This window comes from Nelumbo nucifera, chromosome 6 (genome assembly GCF_055504915.1).
Source record: "Nelumbo nucifera cultivar China Antique chromosome 6, China Antique-T2T, whole genome shotgun sequence".
Lineage (NCBI taxonomy): Eukaryota > Viridiplantae > Streptophyta > Magnoliopsida > Proteales > Nelumbonaceae > Nelumbo > Nelumbo nucifera.
In genome coordinates, this window is record NC_142654.1 from 5,634,188 (window position 1) to 5,649,676 (window position 15,489).

The 15,489-nt window shown below is 35.1% G+C and overlaps 1 pseudogene across 1 annotated transcript; it reads left to right on the forward strand.

Moving 5' to 3' along the window:
- The first annotated feature begins 5,506 nt into the window (after positions 1-5,506).
- On the forward strand, positions 5,507-9,517 carry LOC104604428 (ESCRT-related protein CHMP1B pseudogene; annotated as a pseudogene). Its single transcript, XR_016077904.1, has 2 exons — positions 5,507-6,323; positions 9,218-9,517. The product of XR_016077904.1 is annotated as an ESCRT-related protein CHMP1B pseudogene (transcript).
- Positions 9,518-15,489: the final 5,972 nt, after the last annotated feature.

Genomic DNA, 15,489 nt, shown 5'->3' on the forward strand with positions numbered 1-15,489 from the left:
CGAGAACTCTGCCCACATCCACCCACAATACACTATCCCTGTGAATTGGGAACATTTCCCCCTAATACTATGTAGGAGGATGAGATGCTTTCCATGTGTGGCTGCGATGTTATGTGGGTAGGCGTGGACAAAGTTTGTGTGGACAAGAGACCCAAACTCCATTTGTACTCCTTCCAAACTCAGCCTACTAAACATGTATGTGCGTAAAGTCAACAACTCGATTTCCTACCCACAATGCTCATAAAAAGCTGAAAAACTAAAAACCTGAATAAAATCGAGAAAGCCGAATCGAAAAATGCGATTAATCAAATCAATTGATTCAATTATGGTTTTGTATTTTAAAAAAAACCGAATGATTGATTTGGTTTTCAATTAACCTATAAAAAAAGCGATGATTAACAAAATCGACTGTTATATATATTTATATGTATGTTATATTTATTTATATATTTAATACATGTCACATATTATTTATATTATATATTATTTACTATTTATAGTATAATATATTATATATTTGTTTATAATATATGCTATAAATATAACAAACTGAAAAATCCAGCCTATGAAAACTGCAATCGGTCAATTGGTGGTATTGGTTCGAGAAATATAAAAAAGCAGTAGAACTAGTTAAATTTCAAAAAATTGCCTATGGTTTAATTACCAAACCGTGAACACCCCTACCCACACTTACCCAAATGACATTGCAGCCACAGGAACATCTCGTGCGGTGTATGTTCTTATGCATTAGGAGATCTTCCCAAGGCTATAGTATTTTGGAGTTCACATATGTGCCCCCACCCAACACGTCCCAAAAATGTCCTACACTACATCTCAGCATGCATTGGGAATATCTCCCATATTTGTCATTGTGAGATGCTCCCAATACACGACTGGGATTAGCTGAGGGGCGTTGGGTAGGTGTGGGTATAGTTATTGTGGATAGGAGATTCAAAGTCGCTATAAAAATAGTTGGGTCCGCTGCACTTTTATCTTTCTAAACTTAACTTGCACTTTTATTCAGTATGTGACAAGTGACAAAGCATTTCATTACAAGTGTTGTCTCATGTGTGAATATTTAGTGTTAAGACCTCCTACCCACACATCATTACAGCTGCACATTGAGAACTATCTCCTGTATTTGCATGTAACCATTCGTGGGAGATGTTCTCAATATGCGATTATAGTGTCTTATGAGTAGATGTGGCTAGGATTCTTGTGGGTAGGAGATTTGCATGAAAATATTTAGGGGGTGTTTTTTTTTGGATTTTGAGAGTGGGGAAAATTGGTCAATGGGATAATTGACCAAGAATACCATGTGTTATTTTTTCATATTAATGTGGGGACCAGGGAATTGAGGGAAAGTTTATTTTCCTAGGTATCATTTACCCAATACCCATCTCTTAGGTGGGTAAATAACTTTCCCACATGGGGGAAAGATTCTAACATTTAAATAGGAAAAAAATGCCTCATTTAATAATGGATTTTATGGCTAAAATGGTCATTTTCTTTTATACTTAAGAAATAAAAGAATATGGGTAAATACACTTACTTGGGTAAGTATTTTCCAATAAAAACTTACTCTAATAACTGCATTTACCTAGGTAAATAACTTACTGAAAAACAAACGGGCCCTTAGTGTTCTTACTGAAAAACAAACATACTCCTTTGATACATGTGATGTTCCTTTGGATTTCACATGACTCCCCATAAAGCATGCCCCTTCAATACAACCCAACTGTGCATTGGGAGCACTTCCCCATGACATCCAATTTGGGCCCGTTTGTTTGCTTTGAATGTCTCTCATTTATCATGTATAATAGCAATAAAGCTCACTTTTTGTTTTCCAAATATACCACCAAAAGGTTACTCCTTTTATATATGCTATAAGGACCCTATATATTATTAAATTAATAATTAATAATTAATAATAATTAAATTTATAGTTAATCAAAATAATTAATTAATATATTTAAAATGCATAATTTTTAATTAATGAATCAACCGTAAATTAATAATTTTGTATTTGATATTTTGCTAATTAAATAAATAATTAATAAATAATTGAACAAATAACAAAATAATTAAATATGCAACTAAATGATACATATATAATTGATAAAACAACAATAATTTATAAGTATTACCTTATTATTATTATTATTGTTGTTGTTGTTGTTGTTGTTGTTGTTGTTATTGTTGTTGTTGTTGTTATTATTATTATTGTTGTTGTTGTTGTTATTGTTGATTAAAATACAATAACATATGAGGAGAATAAATTACTTGGGGGAATCTTTTGGAAAACAAAACATGTAATTAAATTGGCAATTAAATAATACATATAACTAACAAAATAATAATTTCCAAATATTACTTCATCAATAATGTATAATTAGTTAATTGAGTAATTAGTATTAAATATTTAAATAATAATTTTTAAAAACTACTTCATTGTCAATATTTTATTTTTATTTTATTGTTATTTTATTTGTTTATTGTTGTTATAATTATTATTGTTATTTCATTAATTGGTAGTTAATTTATTAAAAGTCAAACAAGCTTTCTCATATCTAAAATTAAAATAGTCAATTGTCATTTTTCATAACTCAACATTCAGATTTTATAACATTCTCTTCATTCAAACTTTTAGAGCCAAGAAAATTGATCAACTCCAATACACACCTCTATAAATAATTATCACAATTTCAAAGGCATTCAAATGTTAGACTTCAATGCAAATAAATAGGCCCTTAATGGGGTCATGGATTGGTAGTTGTTGGCAAGGTTCAAAATATCGATACGCCTGATATGCCGGTAGGGGGCGTATTGAGCGAACCGTTACTGTTTTATTTTATTTTTATTTTTTTCTAAAACCATTTCAGGGGGGTGGTTTAGGGTTCCTCCACCCCTAAACTGGTCAGACCTCCGATACACTCACTATAGAGGTGTATCGGAGGGGTCCCAGAACGATACGTATCAACCAATATGGGCTGATACATGTCAATACTTTGAACCTTGATTGTTGGTATGCATGTATAAGCCCACTAACATTAAGCATAGGAGCGTCCGTCTTTCTTTACATTGATCAGTGTAGGAGAGTCTGTCCTTTTAATGGGGTTTGAGGTTTCACCAAAACTAGTGAAGCCAGATCATATGCCATCAACATCAAGGAAGTGAAATAAATGTTAATATAAACCATAATGGGTTAGCTCATAAACTAGCAAATACAGCTTTACCATAAATGTAAATAAACTATATATCAACTATCTAAGGTGGAAAATCGAATTGAGGTAAACTTTATACCCCGGTTCGATTTTACACATGTTTGGAAATAGTGTAATTTTCTATTGTAAATCGGTGTAAAATTGATTTTTTAATTTTTTTTACACCAATAATCGTGTAAAATATATATCAAAATTATCGGTGTAAAACTAATGTCTCTCTCTCTCTCTCTCCTTCTTTTTCTTCCCCCTTTTTTCTTTCTGTTCCATCACCGCCACTGCAGTTGCAGCAGCAGATCTGAATCCACCTCCGACCTTTCTCTCACAATCTATCTCTCTTTCATTCCCTCTTTTTTTCTCTTATCTTCCTCCTCCTCCTCCTCCTTCTTCTTCTTCTTCCCTCCACCTCTGTGTAAATTTTCACAGAATTTACATCTTGACAACTAAACATGGTCGGTGTAAATTTTCAAAATCTATCAGTTCCAATTTCGATCAACAACTAAATGATTCAAATTTTTCATTGGTGTAAAATTGAATTTACACTTAAAACAAATGCAGCCTTTATGTTCAACTCTGTTTGTTTTAAATGTTAATGTTTTAACCTTTTTTGTTTTCATTTTTCATCGTTTTTCTACCTTTGGACTTCGGATGCAACCAGTGGCGGCAAAGTAAGCATCCAACCAATGAACAGATCAGGTGAGTTTACTTTGCCATCATTGGTTTCCAAAGTTGAAGAAGACATAATGAAAAAGGAGAGTTAATTAGAGCATTGGCATTCTCATAATCATATCCCTCATTGTAGCATTGGTTTAATGGAGTTGGACTTAAAATGTGTATGTCTAAAAATTTAGATACTAAAGTGGTACATTTGGAAGTTTAGGCCATAAAGTGAGACTATCACTTATATGTATTTTTTTTTTCGAATAAAAGGGGGGGGGGATTCTACCAATGTATAAGAAATCCAATCGCACATTAACGTTAAATTCATTGGAGATATGTTAATGTGAAGATGGGTGTTGTGTTATCACTTTGTTTGTATGGTTTTGTTTTTCAGTGTAAATGCGAACCAATGTAAAACTCCACCATTCCGTTCGCATTTACACGTATTTGTTTTCAATGTAAATATGGACTTGTATAAAGCTCCACTATCGGTCTGTATTTTCACGCGTTTGTTTTCAATGTAATGCTTACATCGAAAATCAGTGTAAAAAGTTTCAATGATTGAATTTTCCATTGATTATCACATAAAAAAAACTCCAATGGTCCATTAAAATTTTAAATTCATCAATTGATTTTAAATTGATGAATTTTCCACCAAAGATAAGCGCATACTAAGGCTGTGTTTGGTTTGAAGGAAAAAAGGTAGGGAACGAAAGGGAAATGTATGGAAACCTGTACAAACTTTTTATGGGTTTCCATACATTTGCCTACCTTTTCTTTCAAACCAAATACAACCTAGGGGAATAGCATTTTCATGGGCAGTGTTAAAAATGAAGTGGGCTCATAACATAATTTTACCTTTTATCCAAACATATGCATTTCTATTGCACTGGGTTAGTTTGGTTTATAATCAGAATTGAAACCAAAATCCCTCAGAATCAGAATGGTCTATTCCCACAGTCTATAGGAGAAATTCCCAAAATGTGTGGTTGGATTTATTGTTCTCACCATACTGGGCTCATTACATAATTTTACCTTTTATGTAAACACATGCATTTCTATTGCACTATGGGTCAGTTTGACTTACAATCAGAATTGAAACCAAAATCTCTTGACATCGAAATGGTCTATTCCCATAGTTTATTTGGTTTAGATAGGAATTAGAATGAGCTAAAATGGGATTTAATTCCCAATGTCCATTCCCTCACATGGGAAATGCTATTCCACCAGGAATGGAAATGAAATTCTGATTCCACCCAACTAAACAGTTGTAATCGAAATGGTCACTCCAATTCTGATTACAAACCCGCTAATCTCACGAACCAAACGGACCCTCATGCTCATGAAACACTTTGATCTAGACAACATAAATAATCTTATAACTGCTTTATAAAATTTCTCTTATTGGAAGGTTCAGCCTGCATTGAGCCATTGATCAGATTCAGGTTGAGCAAATCCAACTTGAAAACAGGCAGCCACGCTTTTATACAGGGCAGGCCAGCTGCCCAGATAATAACTCATATTGGGCTGAGTTGGAAATTGCCTACGCGTATTATCTATGCACATACATTGAATATGTACGTATACCGTAACCGTATATATGGTCAGAAACTCAGAATTGAGAAAGCTAGAAGGAAGAAAATTCTTAGAAAGCACTAAACACGCAATTTGCACAAAAAGTAGAAAAGCCTTAACGCGTTCCCGGGGAGAAAATCTTCCACCGGAGGAAGGAATACAAGGATTCGGTTCATCGCCAGAGTCTAATAGCGAAGAATAAAGAATTCCTAGCAGTTGCAGGGGCAATCAGTCGCCATGGGAAACACAGAGAAGCTTATGAACCAGATCATGGAGCTTAAATTCACATCCAAGAGTCTGCAACGCCAAGCCCGCAAGTGCGAGAAGGACGAGAAGACCGAGAAGCTCAAAGTCAAGAAGGCGATCGAGAAGGGAAACATGGACGGGGCTCGAATCTACGCCGAAAATGCGATCCGCAAGCGTAACGAACAGATGAATTACCTCCGGCTAGCGTCTCGCCTCGATGCCGTCGTTGCTCGGCTTGACACACAAGCAAAGATGACTACTATCAGCAAGTCGATGTCATCGATCGTGAAAGCCCTCGATTCGTCTCTCGCGACTGGGAATTTGCAGAAGATGTCGGAGACGATGGATCAGTTCGAAAAGCAGTTTGTCAACATGGAGGTTCAGGCAGAATTTATGGAGAGTTCCATGGCTGGAAGCACGTCTCTATCAACTCCGGAGGGGGAGGTCAATAGCTTGATGCAGCAGGTGGCGGACGATTATGGCTTGGAGGTTTCGGTTGGGCTTCCTCAGCCGGCGGCTCACCCTCTTCCGACCAAGGCATCGGAGAAGGTGGACGAGGACGATCTGTCAAGGCGCCTTGCCGAGCTCAAGGCCAGAGGATAAGAGAATTGTGCCATCTGGGTAAGTGATATTATGCTGAAGATTTATGTAATATAAACATCCAGCTTCCATTGGAAGAACGTATATGTAAATTGACTGTATTAAACTTCCGGTTTTCAAATAGGTTACGGTATCTGGTGTATAAACTATAGAGATGGCTACACTCTTTATATGCTCTGGATGCATGTTTACATTCCATTTTCTTGGCTTCATGCAATGAATGTTTTACTTGATACTTTCTTCTGATATTTGCCTATGATTAAGTTTGGGAATATGGGTATTGTTTAGTCCATGAGTAAGTGCCTATCTTTGATGACTTTATTATTATTTAATGTGCTTTCAACCATGTAAGAACATGCTTTTTTTTTTTCTTTTGTTTTCTCCGATTTCTTCATTCTCACTCGCTTCTGAACGAGACGGTTGTAGACTCAAATGTCTGTCAATCAGGATCAGGATCATAGTAATGTACTAATTTGGTTGAGTCATTCTTCATTGTTTTTTGTCCATGTTGGTATGATGCCGCTGCTAGCTGGTTCTCTATATTCGCTACTCTTAGTCTGTTTTGAAAAAGTTAAGGTCTGTGGCAGGGAGGTATTGTTGGGAGTCCTGAATTGAACTGGCATTAGGATAACTACATTTCATAAGGAAAAATAAAAAAGAAAAATTTGCAATAACTGGTCCTCTCATATTTCATAACCTCCCAGCTCACCATCACATGCATCCTTCTGATACCTCCTTTCTGACATCCTTAAGAATTTTGGGGCTCGTTTCAGAGGTTCTCCAATCCCAAAGAGAGGTCTTCAAGAATTAAGAGATACATTATACCACAAGTTCAACTATGTACAAATCCTTTTTTTGGGTGCCATCTGCTGCTGAATTCAATTCCTAGTCAGAACCCTGTAATTCTACGAAAAAATACCGACAGGCCCAATGCAGATTTCTGATTTCCACTGCAGAGCTATAAACATTCAAAATGTCAACAACCCACACTCTATGCACCAACGCCCTCCCGTGAATTGGCATCAATTCCGAGCTGGCACCTACCCCAACAGTACTTTGAGCCTACAAATTCTGACCCTGGGCTGAACCGTCATTCTCCCATAATTCTATAAGCACTGTTCAATGTTGAAACAATTTGTTTTTGTCCTGCTTCAGTGACACGAGTTATGACCACATGCGAACTGGGAAAGTTGGATGCTATAGAGAGAGAAAACAAGGAGGGAACAAGGGCTTCTTGGCTACAAGTAAACTAGAGGAGAGCAGGACTCTAAAATCATTGATGCACAGTGTTAGAAGGCACTGTGATCAGGATCATATCTTCTATAAGCACCTCTTCAGACTATCTTGCAAGTTGCAACCCTCCAATGAAACATGGACACACCAGTGATCAAACAAAAAGCAGATTACTTTGGCAGTTTGAATTTAAATCAAAAGGGTATTGTGTCTGTGTTTTATTGGGGTGTGCAATTAAGTGGTTGAACTGTGGTTGCAGCATATGTTAACTCATTGTGAGCATCTTCCATTCTTTTGATTGTGATTTTTTAACTCCCTTTAAGTTTTGACTTTAGGTGAGGGTACTTGATGGAGATATGAATCATTTGTTTTTGTAAATGATTCCACAAGGTCTGCTGAGTGCTGAGTTGAATACATTATTATTTGCACGATTCAGCTTGAACCTTTGTTGCTTACCATTAAATATCCTGAATGAACTTGAGTCCAACAACATAATGGAATTAAAATGGAGTAGAGCTCTTACATGCCTTTTAGCTGTGCTTTGCTCAATTTAATAGATTGAATTTTCTATTACACTTAAATCTGAATATATCAACATTGACCCAGATTTGGTATGGGTATCTGGTATAATAAATTTATATCATGCCTTTTATCTAGCTTTGAAGCTGAGTGACATTTCTCAAGACTGCCTTTCCAAATTTAATCATGTTTCTAATATGTGTAGATTTTTTTTTTTTTCTAATATTATGATTTGTCAAAACATACTAGTTTACGTAATTGTAAGTATTAGAAGGTATAGAGTATATCTAGAAGTGTCCATGCAGTATACAATGTTGTATCTTATTTGTATTCACAAGTATGTTATTCTTGTAAAGTTATCTGGGTATCATACTTGATGTGACAATTTGAATGCACAATTAAATGTTTTTGGGTAGGTAACATAACACCTCCCTAATCCCTCCCTCTTTTCTTTTGAACCCCAAAGGTGTGGTTGAAGTCTTTAAAACACTAGATTTATAAAAAAAAAAAAAAAGTCTTTAAAAAACTAGGTTCTTTTATACTAGTAGGCCCCTAGTGAACACAGCTTTATTATCTCTTTATTTTAGCAGAATTGATATGGTTTATTTGATGAATAACATCAACTTTAGGTTTCTTGTTCTGCAGACCAATCTGTAGCCTAAATTACCATACAAGTTTTTCTTTTCTTTTCTGTCTTTTTCTTTTTTTCTATTTTTTTTTGGAGGGGAGTTGAAGTTGAAGACAGGGCACTCCCCAGGAAACCTGAGTAGCTTTAACAGATGATAAGGTAAAAAGAAGAGGATGGTTGTCAGTGATTGTGGAATTGGATTCCCTTCTAACTATCAATTTTTTTTAGAAAGATCAGGTTCTGTGCCTTGGCCTTGTTTTGCTGTTATTGACACTTTGACAGTATTAAGTCCCTTGTAGAATTTCATTGCCTTTTTTGTATGTACCTAGGAAATATAATAGTGTTGCATATAGTATTGCACAGTTTAGTACGGATATGTATGGGAGGAGGATCATCTGAACTGGTTATTATTGTCTATTTCTATGGACTGTAGAGGTTTTTTTTTTTTTTTTTTTAGTAAGACTAATGCTTATTTATCCATCAAAACAAGGTAAAATGACTTCTGCTTGAGATTAATTTGTTATTTGTTATGAAGGTTACCCAAGTTTAGCAACTATACAACACAATACTGCGACAGAAATGATTTTAGAACACATTGATGGAGGATATGATCATAAGTATTGCGGAATGTTTTAAGTAAGATTCAGCACCGACTCAGGTATAGAGAGTCTTGGGCCATTATGATGATCATATATTCTCTACTCTGACTGAAGATCAATTAATCTACGCTTATGACTTTATGAGACAATTAAATTCTTAGTAGTGGGTGTGCAGTATTGTCATGCGAACAGAATTTGACAGGAATGAGGTTATAATCTATTGGCTCTTGAAACTATGCGTGACCTCAAAAGTGTTGTGCATGTCTTAAGTCTATTTGTGTTAGATTCACTTGATGGTTAATCTATACAATAGCTGATTTCATTGGCGAAAGAGGGCCACAAGGCAAACTTGAACCATTGTTACAGATCTTGGAAAATTTCTTCTCCCCCTTTCTGTGAAGAAATAGGCAAACTTGTCTATCTATTTATTTGTGATTGAAACTGTCTTTTCACAAATTTGATAGTCACTGCCATCTTGAGCCGTTGATCTTTGTTTTGATGACTACTACTGTTTGGGAAATATGTGTCTTCTGGTAGTGGAAGGAGAACACAGGGATCAGAGCATAGTTGTCAAGGCACTTAGGTGATTAGGCGTCCTTGGAGGGTCGCCTCACCCAAACGCCTACATATATATATGTAAGACACCACATATTTTTATGTTTGTATTTTATGTTATTAATAATAGTACAATAGATATTACTAGACTAAATTATTAATATTTTTTTGCTAGGTGTTTATAGTATTAATATTGTTATTCTTGTATTAGTTTATTTTTATTATTTTGTTATTTGTTTGGATTCAATAAACACACAAGTCAGTGAGATAGTCTTGAACGTAAGAAATAATTTGAAGATTTTTATCCAATTGACATGTAATAACAATCAAACAAATCAATAGGACTTCTTCTTCTTAGGGCCAAAACAAGGGTCAACCCTTATGGTTTTGTATATTTTTCTTTCCTCATTTTTTCTTTTCATAAATATGTTGATTTTTTTATCTTTTGATATAGAGTTTATACTTATTTCATTAGGATGGGGGGAATTATTAATTAAAGATTACTGCTTATTAGTTATTACTATGAAACCGAAGGAAACTATCCTAGGATCTATACTTTTAATTTTAAAAAACTCATCACCAAGGTGATGCCTACAGCTGGGCGACAAGGCATTCTCCTATCGCCTAGTTTTGCCTTGGTGGTTTGAAAATTATGGATCAGAGTTGCCTTGAAAATTATGGACCAGACAACACACGATAGTGGTGATGCAATTATCATCCATTATAGGTTGATTGAGCATAAATAACCCTAATTGACTCCAGGCTTCCTCAAATTCCATCTCCTTTGCAGTTGAGCTAAGCGTTTTAGATGTGAAAGGAGGCTGAGTTTTCATCTATTGTTGAATGGAGAAACCAAAACTAAACGTTAAACTTTTATTAGTAATTAGAAAACAATTTTCAGCAATTATTCATGAGACTGATTTGGGCACATCCCATCCCATTATTGAAATGCTGATAAACTGGGCATGTATCCCTAATGAAAATACATTCCACTATATTTTATTATTAATAATCTATAATAAGCTATGGATTTTTTTTTTGTATGGTTATTAAAGGGTTTAAATGTACGCTTATTACCATTGAGCTTGATTACTTTTACAAATTTACGGACATTGGTAGTTCGTGCATCTTTTGTTTTTTCTTTGCAATGTGTAGTTACTGCATTACGTTCCAATTTATTCGGGAGAGCACCAAGCCCCGTCTTTCATCCCTCGTAAATTAAGCTATTGTCTTCCTAAATCTGTGGTTGGTTGGACAAAGACACACACAAAAAAAAAAAAAGGTGACAGAAATTTCTTAACAACTTACTAGCGGAGGGGGCCCTGCATTTGCAGGGCCTTACTCATAACTATCAGGCTCAAGTTCGATTCGAATTAGAGACTTGAGCTCGGTTTGAGTCAAAAGCTCGGAAGTTCGAATTCGACTACCTTTGATTGCAGGTATCTCAAGCAATCAAGGTGCCGAGCTGAGGTCTCTCTCAGTAGTCGAGGTGTCATCTAGCTCGAGCTTGATTCAAATTAGAGACTTGAGCTTGAGCTTAGAAGTTCAAGATCGGCTCGGTTCGAACTGAACTACCTTTGATTGCAGGTCCCCTAGCAGTCGAGATGCCGAACTGAAATCTCCCTTAATTGGAGAGAGAGTGGCATTCTTGTAATTTATAATGAGAGAGAGAGCATTATTGTAATTTGTAAAAAAAAGAGAGAATTTGTAGGAGAGAGAGTGGCATTCTTATAATTTCTATGAAAAAATGGCAAAAAATATTGTTAGATTTCATTTACCTCATCCTTAGGCCTTCTTAAGTACATATTTCAGCTTAATATGTTTATATAAATCCTCAGGTTTCTTTTTTCTCTTACGATACAAAACCTAATAGTTGTTTGGTTTGAAGGAAAAAGTAGGGAAAGGAAGGAAAAGGTAGGGAAACAATTACAAAACCTGTATATGTTTCTCTACCTTTCCCTTCCTTTCTCCTTCAAACCAAACATAACCTAAAGGAATCCTTGGAGCATATGTTGCATTACTTTCTACCATTATATCCTGAGTAACTATTTATATAACTTATTATGCTGTTTTTGGTTGCAGTGCAAATCTTGACTGTGCAAAATTTGCATTCCTATCCGATGTAAAATTTGTACTTGCCTCTTTTGCATTTTTTGTTAGTACAAATTTTATAGCTCAAAAACTAATGCAAATTTTGACATCATCCTAAACAAATAACTCTCTTTCTACCTCTATTTTATTTCATTTAAAATGGACGCCACTTCATTTTACTTTGCACAAACAAATAATACAAAGTCAAACATAAAGCAAAAGTTCTATTCCCATGCATACATCATTGCAAATAAAATTTGTATTGCAACCAAAACAACCACCTCAGGCTCAGTTTGGAAGGACTATAAATGCAAATTTTTAGAGTGTAAATGCATACAAAATAATACAAAATACAAGGTTTTACACTTTACAAATTTGTATTTGTACTCCTTCCAAACTGAGCCCTAGGGATTAACTTAAATGATGAAGATTGGTAAGAGAAAAAAAACTATTGAAAATAATAATAATAATAATAATAATAATAATAAAAGGATACAAAGGAGACAATCACAGTTAAGGGGTCAATAGCACTATGCCCATGAGTGATGACAATAATAGTCTTTTTTTTTTTTTTTAATCGGAAGGGGCTACACAATGGGGAGGGGATAGCATGTCCCCATACATCACAAAAACAGATAAAATCAAGAGACCACGAAATAAAATCTATACTCGATCTCTAGAAAGAGTAATTATGAGCTAGCCAATCAGCAACTTGATTAGCTTCATAAGACACATGATCAAAGGTGATAAGTTGATAACTGATTTCAAATAAGAGTAAACACGATTACACAATTGCATTTCTCAATGATATTCTTCAATCTCCAAGGTGATTAAACAGCCTTCCTCAAGGAATCATTGAAAAGCTTTGAGTCTCCTTCCAAATAGGCATGTAAACTGTATCTAGAAATTCAATTTTGAATTCAAATCCGACTTAAAATGAATCAAATTTGAATATTCAAATCAAATAAATGGTTGAATTCGAATTTAATTTTCATACCAATTATTTAATCGGATCAAATTCAAATATGACTTGATTCGACCTGATATATATCCCAACCGATTGTAATTACATATATTTAAGTTTACATACATAACCCCATTGTATCTATGTTTCTTTAATAGTTTGAGGGTATAATGGTAAAACCATTTACCCTATACACCTCCCAACAAATCTTCTTTCCTATTCGAAAATCTGGCACATCCTCCAACAAATTCCCTTCCCCCAAAATATCAGCAAAGTCTCCAAGAGATCTCATTTCTCATTCGAAAATTCAACTCTTATGTACTTCTTGTGTGTTATTTGAAGAGGCAAAATGGCAACCAAAGTCAGAGAAATCATCCCACTGCAACATTTGTTTACAAAGTTTGGTGCTAATACTTTGCACAAGCAAAATGAAGAATGAACAAGTTGGAGAAACCTCTGTTATTGCAACGTTCTTCACAAAAGCTCAGCATTATTAGCAGCTCTCCAGCAAAGATCGATGCCCACGTTGGATCGTTTTTGTCTATGATGCGATTGTTGTCAACGACTTGTTATGGACGACGAGAAGCATTAACAGCATGGCGAATCAACTAAGGTTAGATTCTGACTTGTTCTTTTTGATTTCTCTTCTATAAATTTTCTAGTGTTTGGAGCTTTTTGATTTATTCTTTTGCGTATTCTTTACAGTGGGAATGGTTGCCGGATTTAGGTTCAGGTTTAGGTTTGTCAAAATTCTAGCTACTATATTTTGATTCCAAGTAATATTTTTTGTATTTTAATTCACAAATAGAAACAGATAGCCTTGCTTGTTTTTGGGGTTTGGAACAAGGAGATTTTGGTTCAATGTGCTCATCTTTCATTTATCCCCAAATTCTTTATTTTTATTCGAATTATAATTTTATGTTTTTTTGCCAAATCTAAACAATTGAATTCAAATTGGTCAAATATTCGATTATTCACTTGAATTCAAAATTCAGTTACTAATTTTAAATATTCGACCGATACCAAAACGAATTCAAATACCAATTTATCCAATTGGATTTGAATTCGATCCATTTACACCCCTACTTCCAAGTTGATATGGTAGTCTTTAAAGTTGATGGCGATGTTGAGAGCCACTAAGTGGCCCAAACTAAGTTACTACAAGGGAGACTAATACAGTAAGCTTTAAGTTAATAAAGTCTTTTGACTGAAGATGAGGCGGGAACGCTTAAATGTGACAAACCAATGGTTGCTATTTGGTCTGAAAATAGTTAACCCACAATTTCTTTTTAATTTCAGACTGCCTAAATATAGAAATTGTGCCCATGAGATGTCTCTCCTAGTTTTGAATGTCTCTATAGTTAATGTAGGAATGGTGTTATGATGGTCAACAGACCTGTTTATGGGCCGGGCCCGAAGCTTGGTCCATGGACATTTTACATTGCTTTGGGCTGAATTCATTCAAAATTTGGCCAAAACTCGGCCCGAGCCCAACCTATCAACAGGTCTAAGTAATCAAGTTAAGAGCGCAGATTTAATTCACTGAACAAATACAAAAATTTTCAATCTCTGCAAAAAGAAGAGAAAAAGAAAAAGGAAGATAAAAAGAAAGAAATAAAGGGGCTTTCAGTTAGAGGTGTATGTGGCATGTGGGGGCTGGCTTGAGGTCAACCTCCAGCCAAACCGAGTTGCTGAACCTAATTTGATGACTTTGATTGAGTTGGATTTGATGAGATGGGCTCAGCTTGATCCAATTTCTTCATTTGTCTTTAATAAAATGTTTATTATTTCGTAGCGATCGAGATTAATTACCTTTTTTTTTTGGGTAGATCGGAAAATTACAAATAACAAAGTTACAAACCACGAGGGGTGAAACGACCCACACATCACAGAAACAGAGATAAGCTAGCTTATTACACTTAAACACAGCGGTTGAAATATTCTTCAAGAACCCAATATCAGGCTATCAGCAGTTCAGTTTGCAGCGTAGTGGTCTCTCCCAACACATGCAGGCACGTGACTGTCAGATCAAAACTCCCACATACTTCATATCATTCATCAATGATAGTTTTAAGGTTGGGTAAATCCCTAGAGTTTATGAAATTGATAAATTGTATCTTTACTGTTTAGATATTATATTGTTTTACCCTTAAGTTTTTTTACAATTGTCACGGCGTTAAATAATAAGAGAACAAAAAATGAAATCGAATTTATTTATCATTATTCATTAAAATTTCAAGTTCTCTTGTGTTCGAGGAGGCACCGAACGGTCTCACCGTTTGACTTGTGATCAAGTTCTCTTGTGAGCTGAAAGATTCTGTCATGCAGGTTGCAGGCATCCGGATCCTACACCCTCAACCTTCAACTTTGGTATGTTGGTCCTTCATAGAAGCCCTTCTCCCACGAACCATAGGGAAGAGAGAGAGGTCGGATGAGAAAGGGTGTGCCGGGTCGAGAGGAAGGGGATAAGGGTGGTGAACAATAAGGGTATTTTATGAATTTTAAAATAATTAATACTCATATGATGTCACATGTGAATGGAGTGTGATGAAAATTTAATGGCAATGGAAGTGTTAGACAATTGTAATAAAACTTAAG